General features: G+C 47.5%; 1 protein-coding gene across 1 annotated transcript in view; it reads left to right on the top strand.

The window, feature by feature from the left end:
* Window positions 1-3,977: 3,977 nt before the first annotated feature.
* HDAC4 (histone deacetylase 4) overlaps window positions 3,978-14,667 on the top strand; it is a 173,179-nt gene continuing 162,489 nt past the window's right edge. Inside the window, exon 1 of the mRNA XM_077272390.1 lies at window positions 3,978-4,163. The gene's annotated coding sequence lies outside the window, so the exon portion shown is untranslated. The remainder of the gene's footprint in view (window positions 4,164-14,667) is intronic.

Raw genomic sequence — 14,667 nt, 5'->3', positions numbered from 1 at the left:
AGGACTTGCAGCCTAGCAAGATATACCGGAGACCCCTGTTAGGGCCTCAGATGTTTTAAGAAGCCAAGAGAAATAGTGATGGGCCCAGTAGTGAGAGAAACTATGTTAGGCTGGGGGATTCAGGACTAGTTGATACTGATGATAATTGTCCGTTACCTGTGAAGATGAAGAAAAGCTTATCTATATATATAATTGTCTAAGGTCCACTTCCGTCTGTTTGTCATGGAAATCCCGCGTCGCTGAATGGTCACGGCCGGCAGGCCGCGACCAATCAGCGACGGGCACAGTCCGGCCGCAAATTGGCCCCTTCCTACTCCCCTGCAGTCAGTACCCCCTCCATACTCCCCCCCCCAGTCAGCGCCCACATTATATACTACGTGGAAAGTTATACACTACGTGGGCTGTGCTATATACTACGTGGGCTGTGTAATATTCTACGTGGCTGTGTAATATACTACGTAGGCTGTGCAATATACTACGTAGGCTGTGCAATATACTACGTAGGCTGTGCAATATACTACGTAGGCTGTGCAATATACTATGTGGCTGTGCTACATACTACATGGCTGTGCAGTAAACTACGTGGCTGTGTTATACTATGTGGCTGTGCCATACACTACGTGGGCTGTGCTATATACTATGTGGCTGTGTAATATACTGCGTGGGCTGTGTAATATACTACGTGGCTGTGTAATATACTCCGTGGGCTGTGTAATATGCTACGTGGCTGTGTAATATACTATGTAGGCTGTGCAATATACTACGTGGGCTGTGCAATATACTACGTGGCTGTGCAATATACTACGTAGGCTGTGCAATATACTACGTAGGCTGTGCAATATACTACGTGGCTGTGTAATATACTACGTGGGCTGTGTAATATACTACGTGGCTGTGCTATATACTACGTGGGCTGTGCAATATACTAGGTGGGCTGTGCAATATACTACGTGGCTGTGCAATATTCTACGTAGGCTGTGCAATATACTACATGGCTGTGCTACATACTACATGGCTGTGACGTAAACTACGTGGCTGTTATACTACGTGGCTGTGCTATACACTACGTGGGCTGTGCAATATACTATGTGGCTGTGTAATATACTACGTGGGCTGTGTAATATACTACGTAGCTGTGTAATATACTACGTGGGCCGTGTAATATTCTATGTGGCTGTGCTATATACTACGTGGGCTGTACAAAATACTACGTGGCTGTGCTATATACTAAGTGGCTATGCAATATACTACGTGGCTGTGCTACATACTAGTGGCTGTGCAATATACTACGTGGGCTGTGCTACATACTACGTGGGCTGTGTTATACACTAAGTGGGCTGGGTTATATACTGTGTGGGCTGTTATATGCTACGTGAGCTGTGTTATATGCTACGTGGGCTGTTACATACTACATGGCTGTGTTATATGCCATGTGGGCTGCTATATACTACGTGGCTGTGCTATAAAGTCCGTGGGCTATGCCATATACTGCGTGGGCTGTGCTATATACTACGTGTGCTGTGCAATTTACTACGTGGCTGTGCTATATACCATGTGGGCTGTTATACTACGTGGGCTGTTATATACTATGTGGCTGTTATATACTACGTGGCTGTGCTACATACTACGTGGCTGTGCTACATACTACGTGGCCAGCCGCGAATTGGCGCGGGATTTGAACCACGCTTCGCTAATTGGTCGCGCCTGGCCGGCCGAATCCTGTGTATTCATTGTATTATTCTAAAATCTTCATAAACTACATACATATTCTAGAATACCCGATGCGTTAGAATCGTGCCACCATATAGTATATATATATATATATAGTACTGTATAGATATCCTGTATGACTGTCGCTGTGCTCCGATCGTGCCATATTTTGCCATTCTGTCATTGTTGCCTGTAATCCTTGGCAGCTTGCCTATGACTAAATGAGCAGGTACAATGTAACCATAGAAAGTGCTTTTTGCACAGGACTAGACGACGTTTTTAATGAAAACACAAGTTAGAGGTGCACATCACTAGCAACGCACTGGGGATAATTTACAGGCCGAATGCTGACATGACAGATTCCCTTTAAGTATCACCGTTGCGTTCGCATACCTGTTTACATAACCACTCTATTCCAGTCAAGATATAAGAATCCTTAAAACGGTTGTCCACTTTTTTTTTTTTTGTTTCTTTACAATGAACATATGGTGTGAAAAAGAATAAATGTTGGCATATTCTCCCTTCAGCAACACCGCGCATCCTATACAGGCAGGCGAGGCTCCGGAAGCGATGTCTGCTCCGTACAGACGTTACCAGGACTGCTGCAGCCGGTGATTGGTCTTGGGAACTTCTGAATGGATCAGACATCACTTCCAGACTATGTGGACCTTCAGAGCTGGACATGTTGTGGCGCTGAAGGATGGGGATGCCTCCATTTTCATTACGTTATAACCAGTCCTTAGAGATGGCTGAACGTGCTGGGATAAGGTATGATCTTGTTATAATTTCCCTCAGGATCAATAAAGTATCGTATGCTCGGGTACTAACCGAGAGTCTTCAGCGTGCTGGAATAATATGTCCGAGTCTCCGCGGCTGCAGGTCTTGCTGTTCGACAGCATGCAGGGATTATCTCTGTTAGCAAATCCCTCCGGGTGTTGCAGCTGTCAAACAGCCGTGAAAGCTGCAGCCGCGGGGACTCGGACATTGCCTTAGGTGTGCTTCAATACAATCGGCTAGCTCACAAGCATGCTCAGATAACACCTTATCCGAGCACGTTCGCTCATCACTACCAGTCATGCCTAGAAAAATAATAAATCCAGTGTTGACCAACCCCTTTAACAAAGGATCCCGCCTCTAATAATTGGGAATTCCTGCAGCCTTCATAGATGTTCTTCTGCTCAGATGCAATTATGAAGGCTGCAGTCAGTCACAGCCGATTGGCTGCAGTAGTCACATGACATATCGGGAGCCAGGGGACACAGACCCCAGAGCAGCACTGGTCCAGGAGTGTTTATATATATATAATTCATGCAGCGCTCCAGGGTAATTGAGATATATCCAGTAGTGCACCCCCCCTTATATTTGCATGATTTTTTTCCCTTTAAACTGTACAATCCCTTTAAATATTTACCACACCCCCTATCCAGGAGCCTATTTTCTCCCCAGTGCACACATGTAAATGTGATGGAAACGCATGTCCTCTTTGGTTGTCATAGGGGGAATATCCAAAATGTCAGCAACCGTGGATTTTGCAGGGAATCTGCAGCAAAGGCCACCATAGGTCTGTGTGAAAAAACAAATAATAACATGGAACCCCCTTTAACAGAGGACAGTTACAAGTTTTCCACTGCAGCTCCATGACATTGCACTGTAATTAGCGCCATAAGCCTCCATAGCTGCCCCCTCTGTGCATTACTGGCTGCTATGGGAAACGCTTCGTCCTTCTCATTTTCTTCCATGTACGGAGAACGTACACATATAAAGCCGCAGCGTTACCCAGCACCGCGTCTGCAAATGTTCACGACAGCCGCCATAGACCGAGCACGTAGCGAGGCCCAGTACGACTAAGAGCACAGCGCGCGCAAACACCCGCTTAAATAGTCGAAGCTAAGCCCCGCCCCCTCCCGGAGGTCAGAATCACGCTGACACCAAACCCGACCAGCCTATAAATAACTCGTCCACTCATTGGCTGCAGTAAACAAATATAGAACACGTGAAACAAAACAACCAATGGCAATTATCAAGGCTCTCGGGGGCCACAATAGGCGGTCTATTATTAGATTGACAGCTCCCTCATCCAATGATTTCTCTTCACTGTTCTATTACCCCCGCCCTATCACAATGATTGGCGCGTTTTAGAAATAAGGCAGGGACATGGGAGGGGTGATCTAACGCCAGTCTCTTTGTTATTGACAACTCTGGCAGCCAATGGGCGAGCGACTTTGTATCGGGCAATGTTTCTGCTGGTCAGAGAGTTCTCCGGGGGTGGAACCTTTTTTCCAGAGTGACAGATGGACTGACCAATGAGCGCTCAGTGCGAAGTAGGGCGCAGTGTTAGGAGGTGCGCGGGATGTCGGCCGCTCGGAGCCTCGGGTAGAGCAGGAGGATCAGTGAGACAGCAGGGACCTAGTACAGAGCGCGGCCTGGGAGCCCCGGAGCGGTGCGCTGCTCAGGTGAGAGGAGGAGACGTCTGCACCGTAGGCTGCCATGTCTGCTGCTCGCCCCCCGCTGCCCCGGTCTGTGTGCAGGTAGCCGAGTGCTGATCGATACGTGCATGGATCGCGGGCAGAGCACGGGGCGCCATCGGGGTGTCTTGTAATGAATGGCCGGTGTGACGGTGCAGCCCTGTGTATTTACTGTGACACGTGTGTGCGGAGCACGGGAGGTGTGGAGGCTGCACTGATGGCTGTGCCCTGTGTGGCCGGATACCCCCCATTCATCCAGCTGGGGAATAGGCAGCATGGAGCTTTCATGTGGCCCATAGTGCCTGTCCGCTGAGCCCTGCGCCCGCGGTGTTCGCTTTGCACCCGTCCGCGCAGTCATCCTGAGTTTTTCCGCAGTCGCCCGTTGCAGTCGTCCTGTGCTTATCTACGCAGTCGCCTTGTGCCCGTCCGTACAGTTGTTTGCGCAGTCCTCTGCCTGTCTCAGTCGCCCTGTGCCCATCCGCGCAGTCCTGTGCCCGTCTGTGCAGTCCTGTGCCCGTCTGTGCAGTCCTGTGCCCGTCTGTGCAGTCCTGTGCCCGTCTGTGCAGTCCTGTGCCCGTCTGTGCAGTCCTGTGCCCGTCTGTGCAGTCCTGTGCCCGTCTGTGCAGTCCTGTGCCCGTCTGTGCAGTCCTGTGCCCGTCTGTGCAGTCCTGTGCCCGTCTGTGCAGTCCTGTGCCCGTCTGTGCAGTCCTGTGCCCGTCTGTGCAGTCCTGTGCCCGTCTGTGCAGTCCTGTGCCCGTCTGTGCAGTCCTGTGCCCGTCTGTGCAGTCCTGTGCCCGTCTGTGCAGTCCTGTGCCCGTCTGTGCAGTCCTGTGCCCGTCTGTGCAGTCCTGTGCAGTCCTGTGCCCGTCTGTGCAGTCCTGTGCCCGTCCTGTGCCCGTCTGTGCAGTCCTGTGCCCGTCTGTGCAGTCCTGTGCCCGTCTGTGCAGTCCTGTGCCCGTCTGTGCAGTCCTGTGCCCGTCTGTGCAGTCCTGTGCCCGTCTGTGCAGTCCTGTGCCCGTCTGTGCAGTCCTGTGCCCGTCTGTGCAGTCCTGTGCCCGTCGCAGTCGCCCTGTGCTCGTCCGTTCAGTCCTGTCCCTGTCGCAGTCACCCTGTGCCCGTCCGTGCAGTCCTGTGCCCGTCCGTGCAGTCCTGTGCCCGTCCGTGCAGTCCTGTGCCCGTCCGTGCAGTCCTGTGCCCGTCCGTGCAGTCCTGTGCCCGTCCGTGCAGTCCTGTGCCCGTCCGTGCAGTCCTGTGCCCGTCCGTGCAGTCCTGTGCCCGTCCGTGCAGTCCTGTGCCCGTCCGTGCAGTCTTGTGCCCGTTGCAGTCGCCCTGTGCTCGTCCGTGCAGTCCTGTCCCTGTCGCAGTCACCCTGTGCCCGTCCGTGCAGTCCTGTGCCCATCACAGTCGTTCTGTGCCTGTCTGCTCCCATCCTAACTCATTTGCGAAGACCAATACTATTAAAGACCCATGATAGCTGGGGTAGGTCAAACCGTCACTATTGAACATAGTCGCTCTATAATTTGTTCCTTCGCTACACTTGTTTTTTTGTTCTCACCAAGTGTATTAAATATTATTTTCTTACATCACCTAAATGATAGAGTGTGCGGTGAATTTGGACTTTTGTGGACTAAGGCTATGTGCACACGATGCGGATTTGCTGCGGATCCGTAGCAGATTTTTCCGAGCAGAAATGCTGCAGATCTGCACTGTGATTTACAGTACAATGTAAATCAATGGATAAAAAAAAAGTTGTGTAGACGGTGAGGAAAAATCAGTGCGGAATTGCTGCAGATTTAAAAGAAGTGCATGTCACTTTTGTGCGGATCTGCAGCGTTTCTGCACCCCTCCATGATAGGGGTTCGTTTTAGGACAGAGTGCAGGGCAATACCTCTTGCTCTGCATAGGCAGCAACTGAGATGACAAAGCTTGCTTTATCATGCTGAGAGCTGTCATCCCTCCGGTAAGCATCTTAGTCCAGTGAGGTCCTGGCTTAGTGAAAGTAGGGGGCAGGTGGGGTTGAACTTTGCACCTCCACAGAATTTGGCACCCAGTGCAACCTCCCTCCCCACGTTATGACACTGGTGTAACTGAAGCTTCAGGATTTATTGATCGTATCAGCTATTAAGGTACTATAAAGTATTTCCGTTTACGTCATGTGACAGTGTTAGCTCTGCAGACTTTTTTTTTTTTCTTGGCTTTATGCCCTTCCTTCAATTGCTTTAGGCTCGTTTCACATTTGCGGTTGTGTCCGCAGCGTTTGTGCCGCAATTTTCCGCATGCGTCGTGCATTCCTATCTTTAACATTAGGGACGGAGGTGTCTGCGATTGGTTGCGTTTTGCCGCATTTGACGACGCATGCGTCGTTTCGTCGTCTGCGGCTTGGTGCGGTAAACACTACATGTAGTAATTTTAGAGGCGTCAATTTGCCACCTAGACATGCAGTTGTTAGCGCAAGGAATGCGGCAAACAAAACGCATTACTGTCTATGGGAACGCCTGCGTACACATGTCTTTGCGTACTCATGCGTTTGATGCGCTTGCCTACGCCGGACTGCGCATGTCCAGGAACTGATTTAGACATGCCCATTAAAGACACACCCTCCTGGAAATATCAAGCGCATGCGCATAAAAAGCGCAAACACATGTAAAAACGCATGCAAGCGCTGCATTTTTTTTTACCATCATGTGTAAGCTGATGCGGATAAAAAACGCTGCGTTATCAGACGTTTGCATGTGTTTGCGGTTGCGGACGATACGCTGTGGACTTAACCGCAAATGTGAAACTAGCCTTAGGCTATGCGCACACGAAGCGGATTTTCTGCGGATCCGCAGCGGATTTTTCGGCGCAGAAACGCTGCAGATCCGCACTGTGATGTACAGTACAATGTAAATCATTGTGCCAAAAAAAAGCTGTGAAGATGGTGCGGAAAAATCAGTGCGGAATTGCTGCAGATTTCAAAGAAGTGCATGTCATTTCTTTTGTGCGGATCTGCAGCGTTTCTGCACCCCTCCATGTAAAAATCCGCAGAGGCAAAAACTGCAGAAAATCCGTACAAAATCCGCGGCTGCGGATTCCGTCAGGAGTTGCGGATTTTGTGCAGAAAATTCTGCACCTCTTTTCCTACGTGTGCACATAGCCTTCCACTTTCTAGTTCTCTTTCCAGAGAGCTCATTTTTAAGATGAGCAAATCAATTTGCAGGATCCTGGTCTAGTAGCCAGCTTAGTACTGGACGGGAGCCCTAAGAATCGCCTCCTACCTGCGGGTCCCCCAGCTCCTCTTTTGATCAGCTGGCGTGGCGTCATAGTTGTGGCGCAAAGCACCCAGTGTTGTTGCCCCAGGTAGTCTAATCAGAAGAGTAGCTGGGGACTTTATTACTCATCTCCACCAGATTGGTAAAGTCTAAATAAACAGTAACTTCAAGGCTTCACCTGGAGTCTTTATCTCACTGCAGAAAATACCTCTGATAAAGAGGAGCTTGAAAACCTCTTAAGGCCCCGTCTCACTAAGCGATTTACCAACGATCACGACCAGCGATACGACCTGGCCGTGATCGTTGGTAAGTCGCTGTGTGGTCGCTGGGGAGCTGTCACACAGACCGCTCTCCCCAGCGACCAACGATCAGGGGAACAACTTCGGCATCGTTGAAACTGTCTTCAACGATGCCGAAGTCCCCCTGCAGCACCCGGGTAACCAGGGTAAACATCGGGTTACTAAGCGCAGGGCCGCGCTTAGTAACCCGATGTTTACCCTGGTTACCAGCGTAAATGTAAAAAAAAACAAACAGTACATACTCGCCTTTCGGTGTCCAGGTCCCTTGCCGTCTGCTTCCTGCTCTGACTGAGTGCGGCCGTACACTGAGAGCAGAGCGCAGCGGTGACGTCACTGCTGTGCTCTCACTTCTCACTGTACGGCCGGGAGTCAGTGAGAGCAGGAAGCAGACGGCAAGGGACCTGACGGACATCAGAAGGCGAGTATGTAGTGTTTGTTTTTTTTTACATTTACGCTGGTAACCAGGGTAAACATCGGGTTACTAAGCGCGGCCCTGCGCTTAGTAACCCGATGTTTATCCTGGTTACCAGTGAAGACATCGCTGGATCGGTGTCACACACACCGATTCAGCAATGTCAGCGGGGCCTCAACGACCAAAAAAAGGTCCAGGCCATTCCGACACGACCAGCGATCTCGCAGCAGGGGCCTGATCGCTGGTACGTGTCACACATAGCGAGATCGCTATGGAGGTCGCTGTTGCGTCACAAAACTTGTGACTCAGCAGCGATCTCGCTAGCAATCTCGCTATGTGAGACGGGGCCTTTAAATATTGTACCAGTCAGCAGTTTCTTATCGTAGAAGCAACTTCTTTCCTCCATAAATTACCATGAAAATAGTTTGGATATTTCTTGCAAAATATTAGTTTAAGTTTTGTTATTCCCTATAGAAAGTCTGGCTGTAGGGCTCGTCCATGTGCTGAGAAGTGGAGACAGTAGTAGCCAACACAGGCAACAGCTAAGGCCTCTTTCACACTTCAGTTGTTTGGCGTCAGTCTAAAACCGTCATTTTCCTCAAAAAACGGATCCGTTTTTTTTTTCGACGGATCCGTTTTTTTCCCCATAGACTTGCATTAGCGACGGATTGTGACGGATGGTCGTCCGTTCCATCCGTCATGCGACGGATCCGTCAAAATTTAGCGGACGTCATCTAGACATTGACGTTCATCTAGACGTTTTTTGTCTCCGTTGAAATGGCGGATCGCGACGGATCCGTCGCGTCCGTCATTTCATAGAATGGCCACCTATGGGCGACGGATCCGTCGCGATCCGTTTTTTGGCGGATCCGTCGCCCCAATCCGTTTTTTCAAGTTTTTTCAATTGCGCATGCTCCAAAAAGTATATACAACCCCCGAGTAACGGATCCGTCAAAAAAACGGATCCGTTACATCCGTTTTTTTCAACAATTGTGACGGAACCGTCGATCCGTCACTTTGTCGGAAGTGACTGACGCCAAACGACTGAAGTGTGAAAGAGGCCTAAACAGCATGGACCCCAACCTGCTACATTGTAGCCAACTGTCAGGACAGGAGACATATTGGTTATATTTACAATTACAGCTATTTGTGCCCTGCAAATATTAGAACTACGGCTGCAGCAGTTTTAAAAGGGGTTTTGCAAGGGAAAAACAATGAAAATATATCTCATCAAGGGCTTGCAGGGGTTAAAAATAACAAAGTAAAGTTTCCTCCTTGCCGCCACCACCAGTCCCCTCTTTCTGTTGACAGGCTGAAATGGTGATGTCAAAACTACAGCAGCCAATCACTGGGCTCAGCAGTGACACTGAGGTGTTTATCAGGAGGCCGCTGAGTCCAGTGATTGGCTGCAGTGGTCATTTGGTTCTGAAGTCACCTCTACAGTCTGTTAAGACAGAGAAAGGGGGGGATATGGGGTATTTCGGGGAGGGGAAGGCCGTGGAATGTAAACTGTAGTTTGTTTTTTTATCTCTGCAAGCCCTTGCAATAAAAAAAAGGTATATTAATTCTTGGAAAACCCCTTTCAAGTTTCTCAAGGTAAAGAAAAGGTGCTTTTGATGTGATGGCAGGAGAGATCTAGAGAAGAACTTAGACCGGGATTTATTCCGGCGGCTCATGTGTTGCATTTCTGGACGGTCGGACTACATTGCAACGTGTCGTGCCAGACATTGTCTTATAGTTAGAAACTCTTCTGCGTTTTATAACTTTTGATTAAAAAGGTATTTGAGGGAAACCTGTCAGAAAGTTTTTAGCCCTCCCCCCTTCTCCCTCTGTGATTGGCTGCAGCGCTCATATGACGTAACAATATCATGTCAACCCTGGCGCTGACATCACTGAAACAGGAGGGGGGTATTTGTTGTTTTGGTTTAATAGTTGGGTTTCTTTATTTAAAACTGAGTTTTTTTTTGCCTACATTGATAAAAATGCTTGTAAAAAACAACTTTGCCATTTACTTCTTGTAAAAAAAAAAAAATCCTGTCCTTTCTCGGGAACAGAGGGATCTTTAATTGTACAGTTTCTTGCTCTTTGACTAGGTTACCTCTTTTCTTTTGAGCTTGCAAGCGCTGATCCCTAGATCTCGTCCGCCTCAGTCTAGGCGCATTCCTCCAATCCTGCAGGCATGAAGCGGCCTCTGCTTGCAGCCTGGGAGAGCGCAAATTAGCAATTTGTATGTATATATAATATATGTGTGTGGGTGTAGTTTGATTTGAATATTATTTTACTGGAAGCTTTTGTAATAGTTTTTGTTGATAGAAGAAAATGTTGCAGTTTCTATAGACTGGTGTGTCTGATCAGTGGCTGATGCCAGCATTCTGATTTGCTCGGCAGTGTGATTCCAGAATTTAGCTGGCCGTCCACATTGGATTAAAGGGCTTCACCTTTCTGCATGCAGTTGGCATGTCTGATTGATTTATTTATTTCTAAATCAAATTACTGTAGTCTCTACGTCTTGTTTTGCATATCCGTCACTGCTTCGGGGATTTCCGCAGCCTGCCGTGATGTCACGTCAATAGCGCTGCAGCTAATCACTGGGCTCAGCAGCTCTGAGCAACCGCTGAGACCACTGCTTGGCTGTAATCGCCAGAACAATGGCATAGACAAATCAATGGACCTGGGGAGGGTGATCGCCCAATTGTTTTATCACTTTTAGTGCTGATGGTGTATAGACAAGTGAATAAGGAAAATCCCTTTAATAAAGGTTGAACCCTCCAGTTTATTTGTGAATAGGACTCTAAATTCATCAGACCCAGTGTTCATAAAAATGCATCGTCCCTTGGGAATATACAATCAATTAGCCAATGAATTAAGAAAACCAAAGCTGCAGGGTTGGACATGTACAGACTCTGACTTCAGCTTTAAAAGATAAACCAATGTAAATTTTTTTTTTTTTCATTACGGGGGTTTTCTGGACTGAGAAGAAAAGTCTGCAGTAATATGTGATTGCAGACTGCTGAATCTTGATAGTGTGCAATGTGCGCACTTTCATGATTCTCCTGTAATTTTTGTGCTGGTGGGCAGTCATGTGAGCTCATGTATGCATTTTACATATTTGTGGTCACAGGCCGACTAGATTTGTATCCAGTTGTCTGAAGATGCTATATTAAAGGGAATCTGTCACCCCATTTTTGGCCTATAAACTGCGGCCACCGCCATCAGGGGCTTATCTACAGCATTCTGTAATGCTGTAAATAAGCCTCCAATGTAACCTGAAAAACAAGTTAGATTATACTCACCCAGGGGCGGTCCCGCTGTGGTCCGGGTCTGATGGGCATCGCGGTCCGGGGCCTCCCATCTTCATACGATGACGTCCTCTTCTTTGCTTCCTGTCACTTCTCCTGCGCAGGCGTACTGATTTGCCCTGCAGTGCGCAGGCGCTGGACCTCTCTGACCTTTCCTGGCGCCTGTGCAATGCAATACTTTGCCCTGCCTCAACAGGGCAGATAAAGTACGCCTGTGCAGGAGCCGCGGCAGGAAGCAAGGAAGAGGACGTCATCGTATGAAGACGGGAGGCGCTGGACCCGGACCTGCGACGCCCATTGGACCCGGACCGCAGCAGGCCCGCCCCGGGTGAGTATAATATAACTTGTTTTTACTTATCTTTCAGGTTACATGGGGGGGGGTTTCGCTTATCTACAGCATTACAGAATGCTGTAGATAAGCCCCTGATGCCGGTGGCCTCAGCTTATAGGCCGAAAATGGGGTGACAGGTTCCCTTTAAGAGAAGTAGAAGCAAGTCAATGTGGCCTGTGGCCGCAAGTATTGAAATCACACCTACTCACATGGTGAAATTAATACAGGGGAATCATGACAAAGTGCACATTGCACACTGTGATGATTCAGTAGACTTTTTTTTTCTCAGGCTGGAAAAACCCCTTTAATTTCCATAAGTTTTAGAAATGTTAATAATATAACTATATTTCATGTTCTGTCTATATAAAGCTCCACTTTATCGAAAAACAGTTATGCTGTAATTTATGAGTGCATTTCTTTTTAATAATTATTGGGCATTTATTCACCAAGTAACAGTGGGGGCATTTATCAGATAATTAATTTTTTTCAATATCTCCTTGTAATTTCATTGTTCTGTATTACAGATTAAAGGATTTGTTGCAGGTTAAAGGGAACCTGTCACTAGGTTTTTCCCATTTAAAAAAAAAAAAAAAGGGCCAGCACCTGTACGCCGTCATATACAGCATTCTAGAATGCCCTCTATATGTCCCCAATGCACTCTGCATAACACCAAAAAGACTCTTATTATACTAAGAGATGGTGTGGTCCGATGGGCGTCTCTGGTCTTGATCCGGTGCCTCCTCTCTTCTTGCAATACCTGTCTTCCGTCTTGCTTCATGTGGATGATGCGCCCTACAGTGCGCAGGTTGCGGCGCATGCGCACTACAATACTTTGCTCTGCCCTCGACAGGATGGAGAGAAGTGCGCCTGAGCAGGAGTGTGATTGAGGCCACTGTGTGGATGACGTAGGAAGCAAGAAGGATGGCGATCATGAGTAGAAAGGAGGAGCCGGATCAGAGACGCCTGTCGGACTGGACTGCGCAGTAGGTAAGTATAATAAAAGGTATTTTTTGTGTTGTGCGCATTGAGGCCATACATGCAGCATTCTAGAATGCTGTATATCAGGGTGTACAGGTGCAGACCCTACTCTATATTGGAAGGACCTGTTGACACTGGTTTAAGTCCACACGAGAGAGAATACTTTGCCTTAAATCCCTGTGCATATCTTGGCACTGTTCTGCAGATTCCAATCCCCTTCAATAAAAGGCGTTTGGAAACCATGATTGTAATCCAAAATGGGAAGTGACATGTTGAGTTTTAAAATCTGCGCCACAGATCAATTTTCGCTTTGAAAAATTTCACATCATGTGGATAAGATTTGTTCAAGGCTCATTCACACCAGCTGGTATTTTGGCATAAATTAGCCGCATTTCCATCTCCTGTGGATATGCTCTTGAGCTGAATTCAGCCATAAGATGAAAATTATCTGTCGGAGCGATGACCGGATTTGTGGCCTATAAGTTTGCCTGCAAGCCCACCGCACCATCAGCAAAGTTGTCATCAGAGAAGGAAAAAAAATTTAAACATTGACCTTTTTTTTTTTTTTTTTTTTTAAGTAAAAAACCGTTAACACATGGATACATGTGTGTCATGAGCTGATCCCTGGTTGGGGTACATAACCACTAATATAACAATGAAATAATGCAATTTTCATATTTTTTAACATTACCAAAATAAGTTAACTATCTTTCCTTTTCCATTCCCTATTTCCTATACTTATGTTATGCTCTGCAGCCACTATAACATCGTGTGTCCAGTTCAACATGAAAAATGTGATGAAAAGTCATCTTTCAGTTTGAGTTAAAGATAATTCTGCCCAAAAGATATTTATATATTTGGAAAAAATTATTTGCAGCTATATAATGAATTGAAACGGGAGCTGCCAGCAGCGGATCTTGCCGATTTCTGTGACCAAGTGCATTCAGCGCTGCAGAACATTCATCAGACAACCATTAATAATATAATTGAGAGCAACAAAGTCGTCTAAGTGCGGGGATTTCTGTGCAAGGTGTTCATACACAATACTGAATGAATCGAGATGTTTTGAAAGATGTATATCATCAACATGTCTGTCTATCCGGTGCTTTCCATAATTCCAAGAGTTTGTTTTTCCAGTGGGGGAAAAAAAAAAAGCAAACAATCTGAGACCTCTTGTGTTCCCATCGTGTCTGGTTCATGGGTATAACAACATTTACATGGCCTTGTACCTGATGAAATGGATTTTCATCTGCTGTAGCTTTTCTTATGCTCGTGTGCAATGCCAAGCAGCATTTATATTAATATGTTTTTATATACCGCTCGCACGTGACATTTCTGAAATGAGTCCGGGTAGGAAGGAGGCTGCGAACAGTAAATGTGCAGAACGCATCATGTAGGCCATTGCTTAGCTCATCAAGTGCCCCAACTCCTGAACAAGTGCTGCAGGCGCACTGCGCCCACACAGAGATGTGAGAGGCATAATTTATCCACTTCAACAAAGACAGAATCATAATGGAGACGTGTACCAAAATGACATCAGCAGGAAAGCTGCGCTGTGCATGTCTTGTCGGATGTAACGCTGGTCGTAAATGCTGCTGTGCAGTGTGTCATTGTGTGTGGAGACGTACCGATCGTCCCTAACATTAAAGGGGTGTTCCATAATTATCTTTGGGTCATCAACATGGGATCAATAGGGATTTGAGAACCGACAGCCCTATTCGGCTGTAATCAACTCCAGCAACGGCCGGGTGCAAACAATACCCCGTCATTGTGCAGAGGCTGCTGCCGGGTACTGCAGATCAGCAGCTACAGAGTCGGGGCAAAGGTTGGTTCAATCCCACGGAAGAGCTACTGTATCGCAGACTGCTGAAAGAGTTAATGCTGCCTATAGTAGAAAGGTGTCAGTACACTATGTATAGGGC

The sequence above is a fragment of the Ranitomeya variabilis genome, chromosome 7, assembly GCF_051348905.1.
Source record: "Ranitomeya variabilis isolate aRanVar5 chromosome 7, aRanVar5.hap1, whole genome shotgun sequence".
NCBI lineage: Eukaryota > Metazoa > Chordata > Amphibia > Anura > Dendrobatidae > Ranitomeya > Ranitomeya variabilis.
The sequence above is the reverse complement of the archived record's forward strand: the minus strand, read 5'-3'. Positions and strand labels throughout refer to the sequence as shown.